The 14,825-nt window shown below is 39.0% G+C and overlaps 1 protein-coding gene across 1 annotated transcript in view; it reads left to right on the top strand.

The window, feature by feature from the left end:
- The window catches only part of MMP26 (matrix metallopeptidase 26), a 370,667-nt gene that overhangs the window by 96,892 nt on the left and 258,950 nt on the right, over positions 1–14,825 (top strand). The window lies entirely within an intron of this gene.

Below are 14,825 nucleotides of genomic sequence, written 5' to 3'. Positions count from 1 at the left end.
CTAAAATTCAAGGAAAATATGTCCTTATTTTGTACCACTTTAGGATAATTTTTTTATATTTATAAAACTTTGAGCTCCATAATATCATAAGAGCCTATGAATAAAGACTTGGTTAAAGGATAAGTACATTAATTTTGAATATGTTTGAGTGAAATGAGTAAGAGAAAGATATTTATAAGTATCCTCAATTCTGCAGTGACCATGTGGGTGTGAATCTGCAGACCCAGATCTCCAGATAATTGCCAGTAATATAGATTTGGATGTTAGAACTGCATATGTGTCATTTTCATCCAACACTGTAGGTGAACAACTGCAGAGAGTAGATTTACAAGGGAAAACCAATGAAGACAGAACTCTGTAGAATATTGGAAAGGATCATATCTATTACAGCAAGATGAGACCAGTTTTATGGGAACCATAGAAACCAAGAGAACATGGCATGAAGACTAACATGAACCACTATTACATGAACAGCTGTGTTGAATTGCTTGTGCTGTCAAGTCTGGCAAGGATTAAAAAATGCAAATGCAGCCAAGAGCTCATTAGTGACCCCAGGAAATGCAGTTGGAAACTGAGAACCTGCTTCAGTGACTTTGGTCATGAACAGAAGGGTTAGCAGTGGAGGTACGGTTTATTTTATTTCTGAAACTTGGCGGTGAAGGCAAGGAGAGAAATAGGCCATGATTAAAGAAAGGTATAACATAAATGGAGAATTTTTACAAAATGGCAAGTACTTAGAGAAATGGCTAAATTCATAAACTGAAGTTAATGATACAATAGGTAGGATAAAATTGAAAATGTAGAATGTGAAGAATTGATTGATATATAAATGTCCTTCAGAAAATATTAGGTCGTTGAATATAGAGAATGGTAATGATTAGTAATTACCCCTCAAAAAGCTTAGGACCATCATTTCGATTGACACTAGAGAGTAAGTAGCAAATGGTAGGTTGGTGGAAGTTTATGTGAAGAAAAGTTACCCAGTGTCTACCTTTTGCTCTGTTAAGTATCAGGAGGAAATTTACTGCTGTTCAAAAGTATGAAGTGATGACTTCAGGAGATGGTAGAAGTTTTCAGGAGAAAGGGAATGAGAAAAGCAGTTGACTCAGTAAACACAGAAATGCTATATGGATTTCAATTAAAATTCTAAAAGTTATTTTATAAATTAGTACATTTATGTTGTTCCAATCAATTCTAGGAAGATTTAAAATTGAATAATAGCAATATTCAGTATGTTGTAATTTTCAATCAAGGCTTTTAAAAATACCAGGTGGCAGAATGTGAAGTTTAAGGTCAGGAGAGTACATATCCTATAATAAGTACACTTGTTACTATTCCCTTAGGTTAGTTAGGTTCCAATACTTGAGGATTAACTCCTCCTGTAAAAGATGAGGAATGTACCATTTGGCAAGTTGGGCATCGCTGGATAATAGCTTTAGCTTCTTTCCAGGTAATGCTGTATCTGCGTTTGGGACTAGAGGCATTAACATGGGTTAAATTGTGAAAGTGTCTGGCATTAGATATTGCAGTAGCAACTAGGCGATCAGCCATTTGATTCCCTTCAGTCAAAGGTCCTGGAAGAGGTGTATGAGCCCTAATGTGAGTGATGTAAAAAGGGTCCATTCTACTTCTAACTGCTGTTTGCAGTTGGGTAAATAAATCATCAGTTGTTCATCTGTATGAAACTGTAACTGAGCATTTTCAATTAACTGTGTGGAATGAACCACGTATGAAGAATCAGAAATCACATTAATAGGCATATCAAAAGCAGTCAATACCTCAATTACAGCTACAAGCTCCACTTTTTGAACTGAAGTATAGGACGTCTGGAAAACTTTGCCTTTTGATACAGAATAAGAAGCTATACCGTTACTAAACCCATCTGTAAAACAATGAAAATGCTTAGCAGGCTGCAGGTTGTTTACCACAGGAATTGTAAATGCAAACCGTTCACAGGCTTGCTCAGCTAAAGGGATAGTAAAGAAACAGTCTTTTAAATCTATGACTATTAAAGGCCAATTTTTTGGAATTATAGCAGGAGAAGGCAATCCTGGCTGTAATGCTCCCATAGGTTGTATAACTGAATTGATGACTCTTAAGTCAGTTAACATTCTCCACTTACCTGATTTTTTCTTAATTATGAAAACTAGAGAATTCCAAGGGGAAAATGTTGGAGCTATGTGCCCATTTTCTAATTGTTCAGTAACCAATTTCTCTAAAGCCTTCAGTTTCTCTTTACTTAGTGGCCGTTGTTCTATCCAAATTGGCTTATCTGTTAACCATTTTAAAGGTACAGGTTCTGGAGGCTTAACAATGGCCGCCATCAAAAATGATATCCTAATCTTTGGCGGGAACTTTGTCTTTCCACTCGAAGTGGTTCTTTCAAACCTTGCAATTTTATTTTTCTAGTCCCATACCAGAGACATACCCCAATTCATGCATTGTATGTTGACTTTGAGGGCTATGTAATTGTTCTGGAATTAGAACTCGTGCTCCCCATTGTTGTAATAAATCTCTTCCCCATAAATTTATAGGTAAAGAAGTTATAATTGGTTGAATAGTCCCAGGTTGTCCATTGGGCCCTTCACAATGCAAAATATAACTACTTCGATATACTTCAGGGGCTTTACCAACTCCAACTATGTTAAATTGAGCGGGTTGAATGGGCCACATGGATGGCCATTGCTGTAGAGAAATGATTGAAATGTCCCCTCCTGTATCTACCAAACCTTTAAATTTCTTTCCCTAAATAGTTATTTCACAGGTAGGATGTTTATCAGTAATTTGATTTACCCAAGAGCTGCTTTGCCTTGTTTGTTTGTACTTCCAAATCCTCCTGTTCATTTAATTTCACTTTTTCCCATTCCTACGTATGGCACAATCAGGAGCTGTGCTATGTGCTCTCCTGGCTCTGCTTTCCAGGGAACAGAAGTAGATATAACAGTTTGAATTTCCCCACTGTAATTGGAATCAATGACTCCTGTGTGTATTTTTATGCCTTTTAAACTTAAACTAGACTTTCCTAAAAGTAATCCTATTATACCCCCTGGCAAGGGTCTACAGATTCCTGTTGGGACCATTTTGCACGGATTCCCCAGGCAGAAGGCTCACAGCTTTTGTGCAGGGTAAATCTACTGCAGCACTACCAGCTGTGGCAGGGGACAGACATTGTACAGGGGTGAGGGAATGGCCTAAGCTGGAAATGCCCTGGTTTGGAAAGGGGCCCGGGACGGGCCCCTCATGGAGTTTCCCGAAATTGGGTTCCCTTCTTTATCAAACTTAGAGTGACATTGATTAGCCCAATGTTTTCCTTTTTTCCATTTTGGACATATTTCGGGTTCAACAGTTTTCTTTTTTCCCCTATCTGGCAGCCTGACTCGCTATTTTTTCTACATTCTTTTTTAGTAATACAATGCTTCCCACAGTTAAAACAAACTCCAGGAAATGGAGTATTTCCTTCATCCACTCTCAGTCTTGCCATTGCCTGTGCCAACAAAGTAGCTTTATGCAGATTACCTCTGATACCATCACAGGCCTTGGTATAATCAACTAAATGTGCTTTCCCTCTGATAGGTCACAGAGCAGCCTGGCAATTGGGATTAGCATTGTCCAAAGCTAATAACTGCAACACTATATCCTGAGCAGCTCAATCTGCAATCATGTTTTTAAGAGACTCCTGTAACCAAGCTATAAAATCAACGTATGGTTCTCTTGGTCCCCGTTTTATAGCACTAAAGGAAGGGTGAAATCACCTGAAGTGATTTTTTTCCCAAGCTCTAATGCATACTCTGCTAAGCCGTTCTATGTCATCATCCTGCATGACCACTTGTGCATCAAAACCAGCCCAGCCACCAACCCCCAAAAGTTGGTCTGTAGTTATATTAATTTGAGGTTGGGCCTGGACATTGTGAGTAGCCTGAATGGAAGCTTCATCTTCCCACCAAGTTTTAAATTATGAGAACTGAGCAGGAGTTAAACAAGCTCGAGTAAGAGCATCCCAGTCGGTAGGTATCATCCGACTGGAAACAGCAACATTCTTTAACAGTCCCATTACAAAAGGAGAGCCTAGTCCATACTGATTTATAGCTTGTTTAAATTCTTTGAGTAATTTAAAAGGAAAAGGCTCAAATATAGCTATAATATTTCCCTCTTGATCTGGGGGTTGTATTCTAACAGGGAACTGCCAAGCCTCTATATCACTCTCTCGTCTAGCTTGCTGAATTCATGCCTGAATAGAACTAAGAGCAGTCGCTTGAGGAGCTGCTCAAACAGTCACTGGAGCAACTACTTTTCACCCAGTGTCTTCCGGGAAAGAAAGATCTGGAGGGCCTTTTTCTTCAAAATAATAATGAGGGGGTGCAGAAGGGTAGCAATGAACCTCTCCCTCCTTTGCTGCTTTAGCTTTAGCTGGCAAATAAACATGCTCTTTAACCTCTTCTGTTACTTCGCTATACTCTCATTCCTCCTCATCATCAGTGTGCAAAAGTTCCAAGGTGAAACGAACCAGACTCCACACCTGTCCCATCATTACCCCGATGCTTCCAAGCTCCCCTTCTTACTCACCACGGGGATTGCTTTAGGAGTACTTGGGTGTCCTCCAGCTTAGTTCCATGTTTTCCAAGCATCGCTCCAGCGACCGTTTGACCTAGATTCGAGCCCCCACGATGGACACCACTTGCCGAAACCAGTTTGGTCAGGGAGACTCTAACCCAGCGGCACTAGAGGAATTAAAGACACACACACAGAAATATAGAGGTGTGAAGTGAGAAATCAGGGGTCTCACAGCCTTAGCAGCTGAGAGCCCCAAACAGAGAGTTATCCATGTATTTATTAACAGCAAACCAGTCATTAGCATTGTTTCTATAGATATTAAATTAACTAAAAGTATCCCTTATGGGAAATGAAAGAATGGGCCAAATTAAAGGAATAGGTTGGGCTACTTAACTGCAACAGGAGCATGTCCTTAAGGCACAGATCACTCATGCTATTGTTTGTGGCTTAAGAATGCCTTTAAGTGGTTTTTCACCCTCAGGGCGGGGGGCGGGGGGAGGGGGGCAGGTGTTCCTTGCCCTCATTCCCGTAAACCCACAACCTTCCAGCTTGGGCATTAGGGCCATTATGAACATGTTATAGTGCTGCAGAGATTTTGTTAATGGCTAGTTTTGGGGCCAGTTTATGGCCAGATTTTGGGGGGCTTGCTTCTAACGGTGCTAACTGACCAACTTACCATGCCATGTATCAGCAACACCACATCTGAGTTCCCAATCTTCCTCCTAACAGGCTTCCCTGGGCTGGAGGCCTTCCACATCTGGATCTCAATTCTCTTCTTCCTTCTGAGCACAGTTGTTCTCTTAGGGAACAGCATGATCCTATTGGTTGTTATTCTGGAGCCAAACCTCCATGAATCCATGCACTATTTTCTCTTCATGCTATCTATCGCTGACCTGGGACTGACCCTCTCCACAATGCCCATGACACTCAGTGTCCTCTGGTTCAATGCACGTGAAATCACCCTGAATGCATGTATCATCCAGCTCTTTTTCCTTCACAGCTCTGGCTTTATGGAATCCTCAGTACTGATGGTCATGGCTTTTGACCACTTTGTTGCCATTTGCAGACCCCTCAGATATGCTACCATCCTGACAGACTCCAGAATTCTAAAGATTGGTGTAGCAATAGTCCTAAGAATGTTGATCGGCCTCTGTTCATCCCTCTTTCTCATTAAGAGACTGTCATTTTGCAAAGTCAATGTCCTTTCCCATTCTTACTGCTTCCACCCTGATGTACTTGAGGTTGCATGTTCTGATTCAAGAATGAACAGAAGAATGGAGGCTTAGTTGTTCTCATTCTGGTCACCAGGGTTGATACACCATGTGTTATGTTTTCCTACATCCTGATAATCCGCTCTGTACTAAACATCACCTCTTCGGAGGGATGGAGGAAGGCCTTCAACACTTGTGGATCTCACATTGGGACAGTTGCAGTCTTCTACATTCCCTGGGTTGTTCTTTTTCAGTGGTCCACAGATTTTTCCATAAGTCTTTACCATATGTCCACCCACTATTGTCCAACATCCATTTCCTTGGCCCCCCTGTGCTGAACCCCGTCATATATTGCGTGAAGACTAAACAAAGCTGCAGGGCTATCCTCAAGCTCTTTCAAAAACCAAAAGAAATGTAATGGGGGCTGTTCTTCCTGCTGGGGTCTATCTGATCCAACTATACTCTGTTGCATTTCTCCTCCATGCCAACCCATATTTCTTCTCTAATAACAAAAAGAAGAACAGTAATGTTTACTGAGCACCCACTATCTTCAAGTTCTGCATTTGTCTCCTTTAAGTACATGCTTTCTTTTTCTTAGCTTAAACAACAGTTCTTTGAAATGGATAACCATAATTTCAATTTATGAATTAATAAATTCAGGGACTGGAATATTGAATAACTAGTTTAAGATTAAAAATCTGGAAATCACACTGAGAATACTGAGAAAATACCTTGTTTCACAGAAATAGTCCACAGCTATTATCTCAAAATCCCATGCTCTTCCTGGATATCATACTGGCTCTAAGTATAGAAGATTCAGTTAATGCCATTGTTTGAGGATACATGGATATCCAGTTCTGCTCTCTCCCAGAATACTTAATAGGCACACGGCACATTGGAAAATTCCTGAAGAAAGGACATTATGACCCTATCCTTCTTCAATCTTCTATATTCTTTCTGCTTTCTCAGAACAGCTGTGCTAACAGAGATTTTACTTCTGAGTATAATAGACTCTTAGGAGACATGTCACAGGCCATGAGCTCCCTCTGTGACTCTCACTGAGATTCCTCCACAGAGGGAGCTCATGGCCTGTGACACGAGAACCCTAGATTTGAGGGAATTTAGGGTTCTAGTTGCTGGAGTAGTGAGATGCTACCATATGCACAATTCACTCTTAAATAAGGAAAATGGCTTCTAAGAGGCAGAAGCTCAGTCACAGAAGCATTTTACCAGTAATGGCATTGCTTCTCAAATATGCCTAATTTTCCATTTGTGACCTGGTAGATAACTGTGCAGAAAAATAATATCTGTATAAGTATCCAAAAAAGCATTACACCCTTTTACTTCCCTTATTACTTTTTTAAACATTTGGTACAGTCAACTACAGAAACAGCAATTACAACACAGTTGGCATTGTCAAAAGAAAAGCAGAATAAATTCATCTTGATCTTTAGAGGTGCCAGTTTGGGTTTAAGTATTTTGAAGGGTTAGGAAGATGAGAGTTGGGCTCCAAAACAAGGTATTTTCTCAGTATTCTCAGTGTGATTTCATTCAATGAAATGAATGAACAGTGTTTTGTTGACCCTTTCTCACCTCAAGCGGACAACATATTCAATGTTGTCAGTATGTGTTGAATGGATGGATGGATGGAAGGATGTAGAAGGGGACCACAGCTATGATTATGTAGCTTTTGACCATGTCTCAGTTTTTGCCCTGGTGTTACCTAATGCATGAATTCCCAGCAAGCCTGCATGGTAGAGAATAAGGGCCTGATTCTCTCTTTGTGATTTTCCTCCACTTGTCTATTTGTGGGTAAGTGAAAGTAAAGGGTTGGTTTGGATTTCTCTAAAACAGCTACTCATATCAGACATTTGGCTAAGAAGTCTTGTCGAAAAATAATAGTGTCTAATTTGAATGAGTGATATGTGGGGATGTTGAATATATGTAACTGAGGTTAGAGATTGTTGTGTTTCCATGTGGCAGTTTTGTTTTGCAAAATTTTAAATCAAGATGAATTTCAGATTGATTGATTGGTTGACTTATGTTTCTAAAGCCTCTTCTCTTACATTTTATTATAATTAAATTGCAAAATGGCTCATTCTCTAATTATTTCTATCTGGAAAATACAGTGCTTTTGGGATCTCTGCTTTCTTTCTTTCTCTTTCTTTCTTTCTTTCATTTTTTTTTGAGGTGGAGTCACGCTCTGTAACCCAGGCTGGAGTGAAGTGGCGCCATCTCGGCTCACTGCAAGCCCTGCCTTTCGGTTCCACGCCATTCTCCTGCCTCAGCCTCCCAAGTAACTGGGACTACAGGCGCCCGCCACAACACCCGGATAATTTTTTTTATTTTTAATAGAGACCGGGTTTCACTATGTTAGCCAGGATGGTCTTGATCTCCTGACCTCGTGATCCACCCGCCTCATCCTCCCAAAGTGCTGGGATTACAGGAATGAGCCACCACACCCAGCCCTATATTCTTTAAATAGAAATCTCCAGAAGATGCAGGTAGCGGGTTCCTGACTATATTCCTATTCTTTGAATGGAATAGAGCTACACATGCTAGGTTATCATGTATTATAGCAGTATACAAGTTGATTTCCTGAAGGTAAAGATTTTTTTCTATTTTTATTTTTTTATTTTTATTTATTTATTTTTTTGAGATGGAGTCTCACTCTGTCACCAGGCTGGAGTGCAGTAGCATGATCTCTGCTCATTTCAACCTCTGCCTCCGGGATTCAAGCGATTCTCCTGCCTCAGCCTCCCAAGTGGCTGGGACTATAGGAGCCCACCACCATGCCCAGCTAATTTTTTGTATTTTTAGTAGAGATGGGGTTTCATCGTGTTAGCCAGGATGGTGTCAATCTCCTGACCTCGTGATCTTCCCGCCTCAGCCTCCCAAAGTGCTGGAATTACAGGCATGAAGGTTATCTCTTTTAAAGAGGAGGAATTCACACAGAATATGTTTACTTGGTTCAATAAAATATTTATGGAATATATATTATGTAGCAGGTGAAGAATTAAAATGACAATATAGATAAGAAGATTGCATATATAACAAGAGACCTATCAAATATATAACATTTGATATTTAAATAGATGGATATGTACATATTGAAAATTACAGGATACAACTATATTTAAGAAACAATTAGGCCGGGTAAGGTGGCTTACACCTGTAATCCCAGCACTTTGGGAGGCCAAGGTGGGTGGATCACAAGGTCAGGAGATTGAGACTATCCTGGCTAACAAAGTGAAATCCTGTCTCTACTAAAAATACAAAAAATTAGCCTGGTGTGGTGGCATGTAATACCAGCTACTCGGGAGGCTAAGGCAGGAGAATCTCTTGAACCTAGGAGGTAGAGGTTGCAGAGGCTGCACTGAGCTGAGATTGTGCCATTGCACTCCAGCCTGGGCAACAGAGCAAGATGCCATCTCAAAAAAAAAATAATAATAATAATAAAAGAGAAGCAATTAATTGTTAAATAGTTTCATTTCAGATTTTGAAGAAAAAACTCAGCCTATTTATGATGTTGCTGCAGTTTCTCCCATTTCACTCTGGGATTCAATGTTTTGACAGTAAGTCACACTTAGAAATGGGCCTCTCAGTCCTTCTTCTTTGTTCCAGAAGAAGGGATGTAATTGCTATTTGGAGGAAGACATAAGTATTGGTAATTGTATGAGATCAAATCAGGCCATAGTTCTTTTCTCCAGAATGAGGGTGGTATATGAGCAAAGATGAGTAGGAAAGGGCCCTGGTAAGAACGTGGTAAGTCAAACTGATGGTCTCGTCTTCTACACACACTCTTCACTTCCACAAATGATCAATACACATGTTGCCTCCTGCCATAGGCTCTTAACGGCACTCTGTGAGTAGTGATTCACTTTTCTAGGTTATCCATGCCAATTCAATATTTCTTCATGCACACCATGCTTATTAGTATGTTCATAGCTTAATAGTTCCTGACATTTAAAAATAAAGGTGCTAAGGTCTTCAAATAATGCATCTCATAACTGATACACATTCAGAACTTTGTATATAAATATCTCTGATATTTTAAATTTTATCTTAACTGCTACCTTCAAAGTACATTATGCTGCCTGAATAAACCTTATATTTAAAACACCTAGTATTCCAACATCCTGCTTGTTATGCCAGTTATTCTCAATCATTTCATCAATCAATAATCATTTCTTGAGCACTTACTGTGTGCCAAGCCCTGATAAATATGAAGGATGCATAAAGAGTTACAATTTGTGCTTCTAGAATCTTAGAATCTACCATAGTAGGCAAAATAGATTCAAACGCCTGCAATGCAGTCAAGTACAGGTGTTAATAGTTGTGGCTATGAACAGAAGTGGGACATAATATTCCAACCTAGGCAGCTGGGCTCATTCTTTGAATTAATCCTTTAGATTCCAATAAGACTGTTGATTGATACCTTATCCAAGTCTGAGACCAAGTTTTTTTTTTTTTTTTTTTTTTTTTTTTCTCCTAGTAGAGGACTCCATAACCCATAATTGAAGAGAGTTTTACTTAGTTGTGCCTGAATCTTGATCTCTGTTGGAGTATTGAGGTCTTGCCCTCATCTCTCCTGATCAAGTGCCCACTGTGTACCCTAGGTCTAGTGCAAAGCAGCTGCCTTATTTCTCTGTATTTTAGATCACTCTCTTGGGTCATTATATTTTTAATACTCTCATAACAAATTGTTCCTGCCTTGTTACCAGCTTTTGCTCTCATTGTTGCAATTTATTTTGCCTTGTTTCTCTTGTGAGTTTCTTAAAAGTGGAGTTTCCCATTTCTTTATGGCTGAAATTCTTAGAAAAGTGTAAGATGAAAAATAATTTATAATGAATTGAGTATTTCAAAAAGTTTGGGCTCTAGGACTAGGTCCCCTATGCTTGTGTCTTGAATCCTCCAGTGTTGGGTTCCAGATTTTTTTTTTTTCTCAGATTCCTGCTGCCCAGTAGGAAACACCTCACTCCCAGAGTCCTTCCCAGCTTAACTTTTCCCTCTGCTATCTGCTTGTTTTTCTAGCAATCATCCTATCGAATTGCTTAGGTTTTCTTTGGGTCTTTAGAAAAGCATAATGTAGTGGATTCTGAGATTTTATAGCCTGAGTTCAAATCCTGGATTTCACCTACTAGCTGTGTAACCATGTTCAAGTTAATTAACATATGCTTCATATTCCTCATCTTATCTGTACAATGGAGATAATAGCAGTAATACTTTATAGAAGTGACAAGAGGGTTTAATAAGTTAGTATGCTGATAACAATAACAGAGTCTATACTTAAAAAGTACAAGTGTTTGACTATTATTGTTAACTCTGTTACTACATACACCAGAGCATATTGTAATTAGGACTTTGTCCATTGACTTGTTTGCAAGACTACATACTTCTCAAGGGAAGAGTCTAATTTTCATTGTATCCCTGGTGCCCAGCTGGCACAAAGTAGGTCTGTAATAAAAACTATTATTTTTAATTTCAATTGAATCTTTACTTATAAAAAGATATATTTCTAATTTTTTGTTTCTCTGCACAATATCCAGGGAAAATTGGCCCAATCTAGCATATTTGTTTATGGAAATGACCGCTGTTATGCTTGGGATTTATAGTCAGATACTTTGTACATCTAGATAATTCTTGGCTAAAATTGTGGGGAGGGATTGACAAATGGACCCTGGGCAATAATTCGCTTTATTCTGCATAGCAGTCCCGTAAGTCAGCTTTCTCTCTCCTACTGAAATTTTATTGCATTGCATCATTATTAAATTGTCTTGGGTCTTATTTGATCTAGACTATTAAAACTTTGTAGTTTATTCTTCCTGAGAGTATAGAAGCTGGGCATTACATAGCAGAAGACATTGAAAATTAGGAAAGAGGATGGTAAAAATTGTACTTCCCAAAGCATGGCTTCTGCTTGGAAAGCAGAGTTAAAAGTCATTAGACAGAGATAATATTTAGATATTCTACTAAGCATGTTGACTTTCTGGCACATTCATTTTGGTTATTAATTATGAGGTTGTTAGAGTGTTCTTTGGGTGGTTATAATTGACAAGTATTTTCCACCCCTCGCCCACTTATGTATGTCTGGTTTAGTGCTTTTGATTAAATAAGCAGAATAAAATAGAAGAATAATTTGAGAATAGAAGTATGAACACACATGCACTCACATGGCTATACTTTAAAAGTATGTGCTCACACTAACACAAACTCACACTTCAGTTTACAAAGACAGACACAACCTGAACTAACACACAAATAGCAAATAATGATAATTTTGGAATTATTTCCTTTGGAGGCAACTTATTTCTTAAAAAGGAAGAGTTTTTAATGGGCCAAAGTACAAAACACCCTACTGCCCTACCTCCGGTCCCTAACAAACCCTTAGCAACATATTTAGGGAGAGATATTTTTGACAAACAGTAAGTTTTCTAAGACAAGAATAACCAGTCACTACAATGTCTGGTGTGATAATTTTAAGTGACTTTGAGGATAAGGGGCCTGGTTTGTGGGGTATGCAGATTTTCTCTGTTGTCCTGAGGAAAGAATGAGAGAAGCAATATCCATTTTCACTGTCTTGGGTCAGAATAAGAGAACACTCACTCCTCAGTGGAAGGCACTACTTATCAGTAGTACTTGGGTCATTAGAAAACTTGAAAACCAGATAGAGAGTTAAAAATCAAAACCTGAAAAGCAATCCTAGTGTCTTGGTAAAACATGAACTTCTGTTATCACATACATGGCTTACAGTTGGGAAAACAGTGATCCTTTAGCTGCCTGAGGTTGGTCACAGGTGTTCAGATGAACACACAGAGAAAAGAAGAAGGAGCAGGGATTATATGTGTTGTTGTTTATTCATTGTATCAGAACTTACTGGATACTTGCTACGGCCAGCCAATTGATAGCTCTTTTATATGTTTTATTATTGCTCTATAAAATGAACATATTCTCTTACCTTTGTATCAGTAAAAACAAGTGACTAAAATTAGAGTGATTATCTCAAGTGAAACAACTAATAAGACTTAAATAACAGATTTAAGTGACCTAGCTTACTGATAATTAAACCCATGTGCTTCCAAATAACCCATTTGAATGGGCTGGTGTGTTTAGAAGCAGTATCTACAATACAAATAGAATACTATTTGTATTCCTACTTTTACCTAAATCATCTCATTTAATTTTATAATCACCCTTTGATGTAACTATAGGCACGAATAGTTCCAGGTATTATAAATAAATTGAGATCACATTTCCCCTGTAATTTCATTGGCTATTACCTCTAGTTCTTTACTGTGATAACTCAGAGTCTCTGGTTCAAATCTCCTTGAGGAACACAGAAGCAACCAAACTGTCTGATATTTCTAATTTTTTTCATATCAGCTAAAACTTACGGCTTTTACAAATTGATAAAAAATGAGAGACATAAATGAATGATTCAATTAATTTTGCTTGCTTTAATTAACATAAATGAAGAATCAAGGCAGTCTTAGGAAAATCCAGAATGTAGGATTATTTCATCCATTTTCCTAAGACATTCTATGTCTGTGTTGAATCATGATAACTTAGACAACATTTTAAAAACAGTACCTGAATAAGGAAGCATTACATTTTTCATACCATAGTTTCCTGGATCCTTGCTCTTCAAGGGTTTACATCCTGAGAACTACTCACATAGATTATTTCATGAAAATTTCCTTAAATAAAATTTAATAACAGGTTGGGATGAATTTGGTTATTTGTACGTCTTTGGTCCTTGACTAACAGGAATAAAGAAAATCAAGTTGGTGCTTCTACGGCAGGAAATTTTCCCACAAAACTCTGTACTGCATTTTCTTGGATATGCTTAGTCTTTACTCCACAGGTATTGAACATGGAAGGCACTAATGAGTAGAGAATGCTCAAGGAGATGGGAATCACTGTGAGGGTATGGTAGTAGAAGCAATAAGAGAAAAAGGAGAACTGGGATGTGCAGGAACAGGGTGACACAAATGTGAAAGGCATATATGCTAAATACCTTGGGCAGAGATTCTCTGCAGGTAGCTATAGCACAGCCTGCAATGTATGATGTCTGTGGTTCTAATGACAAATATATCATATCCAACCACAGAAAAGGCCCTAAGAGACCACAGGTACGGACTATAGATGTGATGTCTGCACGTACCAGGTTCAGCATGATCACTTGCTCATAGTAGCTCTAGGGGAAGATCTAGTTGAGGCAGAAGGGCATCTAGGAGAACATGAAGCAAAAGGGCTCATTCACAGTGTACTCTGTGTCATTTTGAGAAACACACTCACCTGTCCAAACCCAAAGAATAGACTCAGAGACATGGAGAACAGTAGATGCGAGACTTTTAATGGCGGTCTTGCAAGATCGGGTCTCTGGTGGGCAAGCACACCTGGTACAGTTACAACAAGCAATTTATCCCCTAGTATGCAAGCCCCTCCCCTAGTTCCTCATAGGTTGAGTACTATGAGGTTACAGTCTTCCCAGATGTTGCATAAATTTCTTTTCTTGGTCTTTATTGGTCGTTGGGTTGGGGCTTTAGGTATTTTCTTTAGGGTCTTCTCACTGCATTTTGTTGCAGTTTATAATGCATTGCAATCATTGTCAGCTCAGGGACTCTTTAGGTATTTGACCTATGACCTAGGCAGTTAGGCAAGCTGTTAGGAATAGATAAGGTGAGCTATTTTGCAAGCTAGTAAACTCTCATTCTAAGCTATACCCTTTGGTTTGGGTGAGGGTAACTAAGCGGTCTGACAAGCAGGTGCTGGCTATTAAAGCAGAGGCCTAGAGTATCCTGTTCTTCTATAGTTTGGAGGCGCAGGCCTATTCCAGGTACTTTGTCTTGAAAATAGATCACCATATACGTTATTTTCTACATCATAACAACTGTTCTTGGATTGACTGCCAAGCACAGCCAACACCCTGCAAAATGGCAGGGTGAGGTGGAAAGCAGATGAACGCCTCCAGTGTCCAGATGGAAGCATATCATGACCATCTCTAACCAACATGGGAGACAGTATGGATGAATCAGACCTACCATGGTTGAGGCAGCTATA

The sequence above is a fragment of the Macaca fascicularis genome, chromosome 14 (genome assembly GCF_037993035.2).
Source record: "Macaca fascicularis isolate 582-1 chromosome 14, T2T-MFA8v1.1".
Classification (NCBI taxonomy): Eukaryota; Metazoa; Chordata; class Mammalia; order Primates; family Cercopithecidae; genus Macaca; species Macaca fascicularis.
The sequence above is the reverse complement of the archived record's forward strand: the minus strand, read 5'-3'. Positions and strand labels throughout refer to the sequence as shown.